Source organism: Alligator mississippiensis, chromosome 4 (genome assembly GCF_030867095.1).
Source record: "Alligator mississippiensis isolate rAllMis1 chromosome 4, rAllMis1, whole genome shotgun sequence".
NCBI lineage: Eukaryota > Metazoa > Chordata > Crocodylia > Alligatoridae > Alligator > Alligator mississippiensis.
Window position 1 is genome coordinate 175,409,289 of NC_081827.1, and position 14,514 is coordinate 175,423,802.

At 44.8% G+C, this 14,514-nt stretch overlaps 1 protein-coding gene across 2 annotated transcripts in view; it reads right to left on the minus strand.

Moving 5' to 3' along the window:
* PLEKHM3 (pleckstrin homology domain containing M3) overlaps positions 1-11,253 on the minus strand; it is a 143,254-nt gene extending 132,001 nt beyond the window's left edge. The window contains exon 1 of one of the 2 annotated variants that reach the window (XM_019492253.2): positions 10,831-11,252. The gene's annotated coding sequence lies outside the window, so the exon portion shown is untranslated. Of the gene's footprint in view, positions 1-10,830 lie in introns of both variants that reach the window. The other variant, XM_059727108.1, reaches the window with a different exon arrangement.
* Positions 11,254-14,514: the final 3,261 nt, after the last annotated feature.

Here is a 14,514-nt window from a genome sequence, read left to right on the forward strand (position 1 = left end):
AAAAAGATCTTCCCAGAGCCACCCATCCTAGCCTTCAGACAAGCACCGAACCTCGCCAACCTCATCACCAGAAGCAAACTTCCTCAACCCCAGGACACACCAAAAGGATCCAGACCGTGCCATGACAAGAAATGCAAAACCTGCCCCCACATCTCCACCACCTCCACTATTACTACACCCCACAACAGAGCCATCAGCATCCCAGGATCTTACAGCTGCACCTCCAGGAATGTAGTATACCTCATCCAATGCACCAAATGCCCTGGTGGAAGATATGTAGGAGAGACCAGACAACGACTGCGCACCAGAATGAACGCACACCGGAAATCCATCAAAGACAGAAACACCCAATTACCAGTGGGGGCACATTTCTCACAGGAGGGCCACTCTCTCTCCAATCTCTCAGTCCTGATCCTCAAGGGAAATTTACACAACACATCCCAGAGACCAGCCTATGAGCTCCATTTCATCAACCTGCTGGATACTAGAGATCAGGGACTAAGCACAGACATTGGATTTTTGATACATTACAATCTGCCTGGCAACTGACTCCCCAGCCCAGCCCAGCCCCTGGCTTCTTTACTTTTCATTCCATCCAGGAAGAGCACACACCAACTGCTGCAGCGTCCTTAGCCTGACGAAGGGTTTTTGAACCCGAAAGCTTGCTTAATAACTATTCTCCAACCATTTGGGTTGGTCTAATAAAAGATATCAAATTCACCCAAGGAACCTTGTCTGCCTATATCCTTAGACCAACACGGCTACAACCTAAACCCCTGCAACACGGAATAAGTGAGAGAATGAAGGGGGAAAGATTTAGCACAAAGAAAGATTTTATTGGCATGAGCTAACAACCGCCATACTACCTGGATGTATGAAGCCAGGACTAAGATTGTCAGGTTGTTCCAAATAAAATATGTACGTGGCACAATACTTACTGAAGATTAGAGAAGACTAGAAGGGGACTTAAGAGCTCAATGACCAAGCAGAGGGAACTCAGGGTCCATAGATGCTCAGTAGTGACATGCTCTAGAAGGATGGTTTGAATCTCCTACGCCCATTTCTGGGTTCTAAAGTTACTCACTGCTCAGGGGAAGCACCTGGATGTCACTGGGGATACCTCGGTGATCATTATACACACTCCTGGAAGATGAGCATTGTGAGAGATGGAGCAGCATGTTGCAGGCATAACTAGACTGTCACCGCTCCAGGGGGATTTGTGTCTTGCTATGTTTAGCAAAAAGTACCTCCAGTTACTGGGATAATATGAATATTTAAATAATGATAAAGTACAGAATCCTTTAACAAATGGTGCTCATCACATGGCCATGGATATCTTATGTGGGAATACACAGATGCAGGCTACCATGAAAAAGTCAGCATTTATCAACAGCTAAAAGGTATTCAAGAAACTGCAGTGTTTTCCTAGAATTAAAAGAGGGACTGGGGGGAGGCAAAGAAAGAACTGTTGTATCTGGCTTGATTTTTTTGAAGCAGATATAGTTGATGTGCTTTTGGACTGTCCAAGCATAAAATTGTGAGTAGCTATATTTGTTAACTGGGACAATAATTTGCCCCCACCCCTTAAGGAATAAAACTTAGGGACAAACTTCTAGGAGGATGCACAAGGATGTAACAGCACAATAATGGCTAAGGACAAATTCTTGGATTACAAATGGATCCCTTGTGTGCCAGGGATCTAGAAAAGTGAGACACTGCTCTTACTCACACAGTTCCTTTCCATCAGAATGAACCCCTGCCATTTCCCTAAACTTGGATACTTGGATTGTTTGCCCAGTACTGAGAGAACTTTCTGAAGTGAATGCCTTGCAAACTTTCTACACGAGCAAGAACAACTTTTAGAAAAGAAAATAAAGACTAATTTTAACTGCAACTGCAACGAGAGATGGCTGAATCCAGAAGTTGGAACTGGGACAGGCAGAGTCAAATTTAGTCCCAGACTTGTAGCATCTCTATGCTCTAGGTTCTTGGGTCATGTTATCACTGGAACTTCCTCTTCTGCACAAAGCCTGAACCAGCAGCGGGCGGAATGAACCATCCCATGCAGCTCAATGAGATGTTGACTGTATGATCCCATCCTGTTGCTTGTTCCCTCCCCTGCTGGTTGGGGGAAGTCTCCTCCTGGGATTACACTTGGTATAGATGGGGCCACAATGCAGGAGTGTGGCAAGAGGGCTAGAAGGGCCCTATTTTATGGTGTTTATAAGGACTAGACTGCCTTGACTCAGCCCATGGGTTACAAAACCAAGAATAGCAGAGTAACTACTGTACTAAACAAACTGCCATGGAATCTTTACTGAAAAGGTCTTAGTTTCACATCTCATTCAAAAGGCAGCCTCACTTCTTTGCCCATACTACCCAAAAACTCTGCCCTGTGAATGCTTTGGTTTGGGGACTAAAATGCCTTTTTTATGAATGAGGCCCTAAGGTACTTTGACCCATAACCTGTGTTTCCTTTGATGCACCTTGAACAGTCAATGCAGACTTCTCAGCACACCCTATGCCTTTGGCTGCTAAGATTTTGGCTGCATGTGTGGGTCACAGATCAAAATACCACTTGGAATCTAAATGAGACGCATGTAGGTCGATGTCTCTAATAACTGCAGTCTTCTATGCAACAGTACTTAAGGGTCATTCAAAGTTGGTAGGTCCAAGACTGAATAGCTGTAAGTATATTTAAGAAACTGCTTTCACAGCTTCAGTTTGGGAAAGGTTTGAGTTGTTACAGTATGAAGCTGGAAGTAAGGACTCCTGGGTTTTAATATGCCGTGCCACTTCTTGGTTGCGAGTTGTCCACACTTGCACAATAAATAAATCTGTGCCTCAAGCTACTACTATTTACATATCTCACAGGGATTATAAGGATTGATTAATGTTTGCAAAGAGATCTGAGCTCTAGGGAAGAAAGAAGGCAGAGAAATGAAAAGTCTGTTTTGCAGTCTAGGCTGCAGCATGGATCTTCCTGGCAAAACAAAGTAGTGGCTGATATTTTATCTGTACTGCAGTAGCACCAACACAGCAACAGTTTTAAACATATTTCTTACCAGACTCCCCTGTATATCAGGATGACCCCAGGACTCTCCCTCAGGTACCTGGAATCCTTCACCCATCTAGCAATGGGGGGTCCTGTCCTTCCTAGGTTGAGAGCCTCTCATGAGAAGACCCCAATCTGAGATCAAGGTGTAATTGAGATAGGTGCTGTTGGCATGTAATAAAAGAATTATCTGTCACATGCTTAAACTGGTTTAAGCACATAACTTGTACTTCTTGTACAAGCATGTACTTGTAGATCTAACTACAACTTGGTCTTCCTTCAATATGAACTGTTCTTCAGAGACAAATACATTCCTGAAAGTACTTGTGTGTATAAACTATAATGAATGCCTCTCTCAAAGCCAATTATTTAAGCACCAACCTTGATACCATCCCATTAAGAACTGAAATAAAATATGAGATTCATGATTTAAGTAGATTTTTCTTTCTTTTTTTTTTATTGAGGGGCACCATAACTCTCCTTTTCTTTGTCTAAAAAGGAGGCAGGTCCACAAACTATTTCCTTCTCTTTTATGATAAGGAATCTGCTTCCAAAAGGATAAGAATCACTTACAAGGCATCCAGTACTGCTTTTTTATATATATTTGCCCAGAAAATAAATATAAGTCCTGTATCCCTGACCTCAATCACAGTCAGTCTTTGCAGTAGTCAGTATTGCTAAATAATTCATTTTTAAAGTACTTTCCAAAATAACAAGTTCTTAATCATGCACATGTGGTGATGGGTTTTATATCAAGGAAAGAGATTTTAGAATAGCTCCCTGAAAACTTCAACCCAATATTCAGCAGCAGTCAAAAAAGGCAAATAGAAGTTTAGGAATGATTAATAAGGGAATTGAAACAGCAGAAAATGACATTTATGCCACCATATAAATCAACTGTATGCCCTGTATGCCACACCTTGAATACTGCCTGCAGTTCTGGTCCCTCCACCTCCAAAAGGATATATTGTATAGCAGAAGGCAGAAAAGTCATAGAGAAAGAACAAGCATGATTGGGGTATGGAGAACCTTTTGTACAAGGCGAAACTAAATAGGTTAGGACTTTTCAGGTTTAGAGAAAAGTTGACTGAAAGGGGATATGATAGAAGACTATAGAAATAATGAATGGCATGGAGAAAGTGAACACAGATTTGCTATTTACTATCTCTCCAAATACTAGAATTAAAAGACATACAATGGAATTATAAGAAAGCAGGTTTAAAACAAACTAAAGGAAGGTTTTTTCATGCAGTGTGTAATTAACTTGTGGAACTCATTGCCATAAGATGCTGTGGAAGTTCAAAAGGAGATATGACAAATTCACAGAGGACAGGCCTATCAGTGGGTACGAAACACGAGTGGGGTGCAACTTCAAAGTTAGGATTTCCTAGTCCTCTTTATGCTGGAAGGTGTAATGGAAGAAGGGCAGGGGATGGATAATTCTGGATATGTCCTTAAACACTTTTCCACTTAACATTGCCTCTTTACCATTGAAAGAGAGGATAGTGGGCTAGATAGACCTATAGAAGTTCTTACACTATGTTAATCAGGCCTTCAAAGATGCTAATTCATATACAGCCACTTCTAGTGTAAAATAAAATATGAACAGCATACAGCTACACCGCAGTGAGCCCAAGATACCAAAAGAAGTGACTAGGAAGGGGAAGGAGGAAATATGATGTGGAGAGATCAAGGATTGGGAAAAAAAAATCTTTCTCAAGACTGACTTGTGTATGGCTTTCTAGAGATCCATATCATGCTGACTCTGCCCTGCAGCGATCTGACACACACTTAACTCTTGGCCAAAGAATGCCAAGAGAAATGAGGGCTTGCATCATTTCCTCCTTTACAGTAATTAACTGTTGGAAACTACTCTGGCTGGGCTGGGACTGAGGAATGGAGAAGTGGGCCTGAACAAAGACAGAAGAAAAGGCAGTGTTACAGAAGAGATGCTGTATGGTTCATTTTGCCATATGCATGCAAACACCACAGCCACACACATCGAGGGCGTGCTCAGACGAGTGCAGATGTGTGATATGCAGCACCACAGACCCACCTACAGTGCCACACACCATGCACAGGCGTTCCCCATGCTGCTACTTTGCAGTGCAGGGTGGGGGGGGGGGCTGACCCTGGGAGACCCTGGGGCAGAGTGGATAAAATGACATCGATTCTTTTAAGAAATAAAAAAAAAAAACAACAGATTTTTTATTTAAATCATAATTTTTGGTTTAATTATATTTTAAGATGTTTTAAAATAACATAAAGTTAGTTTTGATTTAAGATATGTTAAAGCTCAAAGATATCATAACTGAATAGGGATTATAGCTTCTAATGATATATTGAGACAATATATTCATGCAACTTTTTTAGAAGTTTTATAAATAGGTCAAAACAGGCTATGGACTATATTAGAGGCCCAATCTTAACGGGTTCCCAGAGGCTCCTCTATAGATTAGTAAAGATTAAAGAAAACCACCCTACCCAATGGGATTCAGCGATCAGTCTAGAAGATCACATTAAGCATCTCTGTGATGCTTAGGTTCAGTTCTCAAACTGTGGATTTGTCTCTCCAGAGATCATGGGCAGACAAGGTTCTTTGGGTAGATGTTGTATCTTGTATTAGATTAACTAGATAGTTGGAAAAATTGTTTTTTTGCAAGTTTTGGGGCACAAATACCCTTTTTCAGGCATAGGGAGAGTTTGTTGTCTCCAGAGATAACATCCTTGTTAACAGCAGTATATGGAGATAACAGATAACAGACCTGATTACCTACCCATCAGCCCTCTTGTCTCTCTACAAGTTTGTGTACACACAGACAAATCCTTACCTTTCTCCACAAGTTCAAAGTTTCAAGTTTCAAGTAGTCAAATGAATAAAGGATATCAAACAACTAAAATGCACTTTTTATAGAAAACAATGATTAAATAGAGGCTTCCTGCCCAGTGACTTAAATCATGATTTAATCTGATTTGATTTAAATCAAATCCATCCTGTCCTGGGGTCAAAAAAACCCATGCCTTAAAAAAGTGGGGCGGTGCATATGGTGGTAGTGCACACTGCCCGAAACCAGAGCCTGGCCACTCCAGCTGCTGGCCAGGCTTCCTGCTGCAGTATTGCTGCAGCTCCCAGAGGCCCCCAGGTAAGGCTACTGGGGCCAGTACAGTTGCTGGCCCCAGCCTTCCCTACCCCACCCCACCCCACCCAGGGTAAAGTGATGTGCAAGGGTGTGCCGCTGCTCCTTGTCCCTGGGGTAACATATGTTCCTACTTGTGGGGATATGTCCCATGAGGCAGTCTGTGCTCCCAGTGCATCCAGGTACTTAAACATGGGAGTAGTCTCAGTGAAGCCAGGAAGGGCTATGCTAGAGTTTTAGCATTCAGCGGTTAGGTCAGGGGCGGGCAATTATTTCGGGCAGAGGGCTGCTTACAGAGTTTTGGCAAACCATAGGGGGCCGCATGACAGGCAGCCAGGGGCAGCTAAATATTCATTTTCTACACTTTTTAGGGGCCCTGCGGGCCCGATAGAATGGCCTGGCAGGCCGCATCCTGCTCACAGGCTGCATTTTGCCCACCCCTGAGTTAGGTGCTAATTCAACAAGGTCCTTAAACACATTCCTGACCTGTAATATATGAGCAGTCCCAATAACTTCAGCAAGATGTTTAAGCACCTTTCTGAATTAGGGCCTTAATGAATGTTCACTGTACATGACCACCCATAAGTCTTAGGACCTGCATACAACCTGGCATAATCCTGTTAAAACAGGGATGTTGGCTTTGGTTTCTGCCTTGTGTAGCTCAGATGGGTCCTTGGAGCCATTCTGTTCTCCAAACCCATGAATTTGGAGGCAATTGTGAATGGAGCCTGGTGATGATGACTTTATTTGCCTTGGGTGTGTGCATGTGCATACATTTGACGCACATTTTGTCACATTGACCTTGACTGTTAAAAACCCTGTATATCTTGCCAGGCAGGCAAACTGGAGGCAGAAGAACAGAACAGGCTGTGACCTTTTGAGATCAGCACAAAGAAAAGTATGTCCCATAACGCTATGTCAGTCAGACACTGCTGTGGGTTTCATTAATAAAAGGATCCTTGAGCCTGCAGAAGGAGATGGGTATAAATGACTGAACCAAGTATTTAAAAAAACAAAAAACAAACCCTGGCTGATGCTTGCTGTGACTGGTCCTTTGCTTAACCAGCCCAGTGTGGATAAAAATCAACGATTTTTTTTTTTTTTAAATAATGCTCCCCTCCCCCCACACTTTTAAAATTTTAAATGTTTTTTGGATTTAATATTTTTTTTTTTTGTTATGATGCTTAAAAAAACCCAACTTATATAAAGATAGTTTTAATTTAAGATATGTTAAAAGCACAAAGATATTATCATGGAATAGGGATTATAATTTCTAATTACATACTATATGAGACAATATATTCATGTAACCTTTTTCGCAGTGTTATAATTAGGTCACAACAGCCCAAGGACTAATATTAGGGGCTCAATATTATGGGGTTCCCAGAGGCTCCTCTATACATTAGTAAAGATTAAAGAAAAACACTGTACCCAATGGAACTCAGGGCTCAGTCCTAGCAGATCCCATTAAGCATCTCTGTGATGCTTAGTTTCAGTTCTCAAACTGGATTTGTGTCTCCAGAGATAATATCCTTATTAACAGCAGTAAATGGAGATGAGAGAGAGCAGAGCTGATTATCTACCTATCAGCCCTCTTGATTCTCTGCAAGTTTGTGTACAGAATCAAGCCCTTACCTCTCTCTAAAAGTGCAAAGTTTCAAGAAGTTAAATGAATAAAGGATATTGAAGAACGTACTTTCTGGAGAAAATGATTAAATCCATTTTCTGACCAGTGATTTAAATCATGATTTAAATCAAATCCACCCTGAACCAGACTATCTCTGTCCAGGAAGTGGAGGAAGCTGGAGAATCCTCTATGGCAGCTAAATACTAACAAAATATTTGTAGAACTAAACAATCTATGAAAAGGTTTTACTGATCGTTGTTCTCCCTGCTTTAGCACTGTGTCAGGGGTAAGAAACAGCCTTGAAAATAGCATGAGACGTTTCCCCAAATGGAAACCAAGTTGAAAATCTTTTAGCTGGCCTTCACACACCCCAACTCGGTTTCTTGGATAGTAAAAAGAGTTCACATGAGTGCTGCTTCCCAAGCAGAAATTGAGATATCACTAAGAGCCGGGTCAAGAATTCTGCCGGACGGAGAATACTAGAATTTCTACTTGGGGTATTCTGCTGCTGTTGCACTGCATACAAGTGTCCTCCTGATGCAACTTCCATCCAAAAGGTGCATTTCAACAGTGACGCATGTGAACAGAGCACTGAGAGGTATGGCATTCAACATCTTTCAGGCAGTCCCAGAGATTGCAGGCAGGCCCAAGGCACTACTTTTCTAGATGAAGTGTTATCCAAAAGAAACAAAAAACAAAATTCTTTATATTACTTTATTATCTAGGCTCCAGACAATTCTCTTCACTACAGATGGTACTCGAAGACCACCCTATAGACCAGAGCTGGCCAAGTGGCATGAGCAGCTTCTGGGTGTGGCATGTGACAGATTAAGGAGGGTTCAGGCAGTCCAGTGCCAGGTAAGGTAGAGAGCAGAAGATTGGACAGGGAGCACAAGTAAGGAACCCAAGAGCAAAGCAACAGATTGGGCAGGGGAAGGGGACTGAAGTGGAATTTATGGGGGGTGCAGGGCTTATTTGTGGCACATCTCCCAAATATGTTGGCCCCCACTGTCTTAGAAGATAACGGAGGTCTCAAAGCTCATGTAAACCTATTATTACAAAAAATGCTACTTAATAAGAAAAATCTCTTTAAAAAATCTGATTTCTCAATTCATCTGGGCTATTGCAGTGAAACACTTCTTATTGCCAAAACATCCAAATGATATTAAATGTCAACAAAATTGCATAGCCACCCTTCCCCTTCTGAGGTTATGTCAACCTTGTGAAAACCTGCCAAGTCCTGGGGACTAGTTACAACACCACATTACTGCACTGTTCCCTCCTCACAGATCAGTCTTCATAGTTTACTGCAGTAAATTACACCTTTATCTCAAGTGATCTTTGCAAGGGCTCAGCAAAAATCCAGTAACAGCTGATGAATGTATATGCAACATCCAATATTATTTCTTAGGCTGCCAAAGTTTGTCAGATCTTGCAGTGATAAGGGCCACAGAGGTAGGTGGCTTCTGTGGAATAATTAGATCTTTCAGCTACATTATGTAGCATCTTCCCCTACATTTTTGGTTCCTAGATTTCTTAATCTGGGCTCTAATAAATACACAATCCTGATTTAGGAAGAATGTCAGGAAAGGCCAATGCTACATAACTGAAGCTACTGTTGTTTGCAATGACGTGGTCTTGCTCCTGCAACAATTTACATATCCTCATCTCTTGTGCACCACAAGCAGTTGCACTCAGTTCAGTGGGACTGCTCAGACTGCAGGAACGTTTAACACGTAGCTAAATCAGTGCAAAAGCACAACCTTAAAAGCTCTTTTCTCTGAGGATCAGTAAATACATCAGATACAACTCATTCTCTTTGCCAACCTAATATTTTGTCTTTATTTTACTTTCCTAAGGCTAGTGACTGTAGCATATAGTATACCTATGAGATTTATACCTGGGTATAACCCTACGGGGATTCTTTCAACCTACAGTTAGTGATTCTGTTTAATAGGCCTTGGGTGCTGGGACATTAAAAAAAAAGGACAACAAAGAAAAAAACTCTATTATCAAAAAGAAAAACATGACACTGGGATGTGCTGATCCCCAACAGAGGGTTGCGGTGCTGTTGTACAGCAGTGCGTACACAACTGAACATGCACAAACACGCAACATGTGTACACTCATGTACACACACACAGCTGAACATGCACATGCATGCCCACATGTACTCATATGCCTGCACACACACATGCACCCATGCAGACACACATGGATATGCGCACATACTGCTGAACACATTAACACGTGCATGCGCATGCACCTGCATCATACACATGTATGCACACTTGCATATGCATTCAGGGGTACACACACATATACACATGCGTGTATACACATATGTGCACATGTGTACGCTGGGGTGCACATGTATACACGTCTGTGTACACAATGGGTGCACACACACGGGCATGCACTTGCACGCACACACAAGCATGCACACACACTTGCACAAACAGGTACACACACATGCACCCACCTGTACACACACACCCTTGCACGCACACCTGTACGCACACCTGTGCACATGCACACACCCATGTGTGCCCACCTGTACACACGTGCACACACGCCTGTACACACGCACACGCACCTGTACACATGCACACTTGCATGCACACATGTGCACCCCGTACACAAGTGCACACACACCCATGCACGCCCGCCTGTACACAAGTGCACACACATGCATGCCCACCTGTACTCGTGCACTTGCATACCGCCATGCGTGCCCACCTGTACACAAGTGCACACACGCGCACGTGCGCACACCTGTACACACGCACTTGCACACACACACGACGCTCCCTACCTCGGGCCGGGCCGGGCCGGGCCGGGCCGGGCCGAGGCAGGCGGGGTGTGCGGCCCGGGCACCTCCCCGCAGCGCCGCCGCCGCCTTCCCCCGCCCACAGCCCCCAGGGCCCGGCGCGCGCGGGCTGCCGCCCCCCCCAGGTGCGCGCACAGCTGGAAAGCGCCGCCCCGCCCGGGGGGGAGGAAGGGGGCGTTACCTGGCCGCAGCCGCCGCCTCGCCCGCCTGCCCGTCCCGGCCTGGCCTGGCCCCGCCGCTCCCGGGCGCTGCGCATCCTTGCCCCGCGCCGCCACCTCGGCCCGCCCGGCCCGGCCCGGCCGCGTCCCGCTCAAATCCTTCCCCGCCGAGCCGGGGAAACAGGCCCTGCGACAGCAAGGTTCCCGCCTGCGGCGGCGGCGGCGGCCGGAGCGAGCCCTGCGCCGCACATCTCGCTTGATTGCGCGGGGAAGCGCGCGGGGAGTGCACGGCGCCCAGCCCGCAAAGGAGTCGTGAGGCCATTAAAAAAAGGACCCTCTGGCTCTCTGGAAAGAGCCAGCCCGCTACCGAGGGAGTGCTTGGGGCAACTCCACAGCTGGTTTCTCTCCAGTTTTCATCTAGGCAGAGCAGAGCAGTGCCCTCCCCCTGCTAGGTGGGGCCATCACCGGTTCTGACCTCCCCTGCCAGGCCCCCACTGCAAGCCGGCAAGGGGCAGAAGCTGTGCATAAACTGGCGTAAGGCATCTGAAACCGGTTCAGATCTGGAACCCAACAGAAGTTCAGTGCGTGCAAACTGCTTTCAAAATGGCCAAAACCCGTTTCTGGTAAACCTGGATGGCTATAGTACCAGACTGAGCTGCTTATTGAACTCCACTTTCAAGCTCTCTGCTCCAGCCAAGCAGGGAGACGTGCTCTAGCAACCGCCCGGCTTCTGGCCTGGGCTGCTGCAGGCATGTGGCTGCATTTCCAGAACCAAAAGTGAATGTCTGCTCACTTGCTTATTTGGTTCAATCTACACAGTTTAAACTAACCTGCAAAGGTTGAGTTGATTTGCCCTTGGGCTTTTTGACTGTCTCTACTAGAGCTTCTTGGAAGAGCTGGCAGTTCTGATTGTGGGGGTACAGCTGAACCGTAAAACCACTGGCCACCCAAAACAGACTTTCAGTTCCTGATGGACAATACCACCAGCTCCATTGGTCATCCGGGAGGGTCCATTATTAGCAATCTGACCAAACCTAAGTGTTCAAAAACCAATTAAAAAAAATAAAAACAGATTTGAGGATCTCCTTGTTTATTTGTTGCTCCTCCCCTCCTTTTCTGAGCCCTTGCAAATCATGCTTTCATAATGTCTCCTGGAAACAGGATGGCTATAATTTTACCCTTTTTTATGATCACCAAGATCCTCAGGTACCCACATGACTCCAGGAGAGCCAGCTTAATGGGAATTACCACATATCACCTCATTTATGACTGTAAACCCCCAAGAACTGGCAGACCATTAGCAACTTGAGCATTGTGCTGAATTATATAAAACCTGAAAAGAGTTTCACTGTAGATTTGATCTGTCACCTGCTGTGATACAGGATACTTACTTTATTATTATTGATTTCACTTTTATTATTCATACAGCACCAGAACTAGTAAAAAAAAAAAAGCAGCAGAGAATTGGACTTTTGTAAAATGTTGAGATGTAGACAAAAATTTCCACTTAAGTTTTGAATTCCAAAATATTTTGACCAGCTCTGTTTAACATTAGAGGCATGCTTGGCACTTCACTGAAGTTGTGATCTCCATGAAGACCAACCAACAGACTTGTATAATTTGCTAGTTGGTATTAATATAAAAGGATGTTTATGCAAAACAAACCTTGTATTCAATTAAATGGCTCCAATAGTGATATAATGTTTCCCTTTTCTCACTGGAAAATGGAATTTGTAACAGGTTGTAGATAAGGTAGATTTTCATAGAACCATTAAAAAAATAGGTTTGGGAAGGACTTCTGGAGGTCATCTAATCCAACCCCCTGCATGAGGCAGGATCATCCCTATCCAAACCATCCAATACAAATCCTTGTCTAACCTATAACTAAGACCACACAATTAACCCTGTCACCCAACCTAACCTGTCACAGGGAAAGCAGGGAGACAACAGTGGTCAGTGTCCCATTGCTGCAAGGGTTGTCAGAATATACCCAAGAGATCTAACGAAGAGGGCCAGCTGCACCTCACCCCTCTCCACTACAGAAGAAGGCAAAACTCCTCACAGTCCATACCAATCTGACCATGGGGGTGTGCGGGCCGGGGGCAAGCCGGGCCCATCTTTGCACACGCGGGCTGTGGCCAGCAGCCCGGGCACGCGGGGCCAGAGGAGAGCATGTGGCGGCAAGGCACGCACGGGCTAGAATTAGTTACAGAGGCATAATGGTTGATTTAAAGATTATTTACTTACACCCAACATGGTCGCGGTGTAGGCAGGAAAACTTGCTTGAGTTACAGTTGCAGATAGAAAAGAAGAGAGGCGGACTAGAGTTCCTTCCCGTGAACACTCTTCTAGCCCATCCGGTTGGAGGCTCTAAACCACGAGCCCGTCGCGCCAACCGAAGAAAGTACTCGAAACAAAACAAGAGCTCTGGATTCACTCACAATTCACTCACACGAAGTTTGCTAGGCTCCGTGGATCCTTTTTGCGCGCAGGGAAGAAGGATACATCAGGATTGCGCTCGGTGACGGGGAGAGGGTAGAGGCTGATCAGACCTCTGTTGCCTGCTTGAAATGCGTTGGGTCCGTAAGGATCCGCAGTGCTTAGAAATCTTCACACAGGGTGAAGTCTCCTCCTTCTCCTGATGTTTGTGGAGTCCTCCAACTTGGGCGGAAACCACTCAAGCTTTTTATACAGCTAGCAAGCCAATCACTAGCCGCCACGTGTGCATATTTTAAAACCAGCCAATAATGGGGCTCAAATTATAATACGAATGGCGGGAACTCTTTGCAACTAGCACTTCTCTGCAGCAGAGAAATGCAACCTGCAAAGAAAGCTACAAATTGGTGGGAAATTCTCCATTGCACCGGGGTTCTCTTCTGCAGCAGAAAACTCCACCGTGCAAAGAAGCTGCAATTTGGTGGGAACAATTTAGCAGTGCCGAAGCACACAAAACAAAAATCACACCCTTGGGTTGTGACGGGGAAAATTCCTTTGAGGTCTGACTGGGAGGAGAGACAAGACCCTCTAGCCAGGACCCTTCAGATTTCAGTCCCAGCAGAAACATTATCACCCCCGCCCACCCGAGTCAAAATCCCCAGCCATGGCTGCAGTCAGCACCCACTTCTGCCACTGTCAGAGACAGTGGATAGTGGGCTAGATGGACTACTGGTCTGACCCATTATGGACTCTGTATGTATGTGCAATGCTTCTGAAGAAGGTGAAAAAAAATCTTGGCATGTAGCAACAGCAGGGGAAAAAAATCCTTCTCAGCCTCATGTGGCAACCAGCAAAGCCCAGAAACCTGAGAAGTACCCATGGCTTAGCATAGGTATAGCTATGCCTAGATCATCCCTAACCAATGCTTATCCAAACTGTTCTTGAACACATCCAGTGATGGAGACTCCATAACTTGCCTAGGCAGGCTCTTCCACTGCCTCCTATTCTAACAGTGAAACTTTTTTTCCTGATATCCATTCCATACCTACTTTCCTGCAATTTCAAGGCATTGGTCTGTGTGTCCTATACTCTGCAGCCAAAAAGAAAAGGTATTCTCTCTCTTCTTTGTGGTAGCCCTTCAGCTATTTGAAGACTGCTATCGTGTCTCCTCTTAACCGCTGCTTCCCCAAGCTGAATAAGCTTAGTTCCTTCAACCTCTCCTCATATGACTTGCCTTCTAAGCCCTTTATAATTTTTGTTGTCCATCTCTG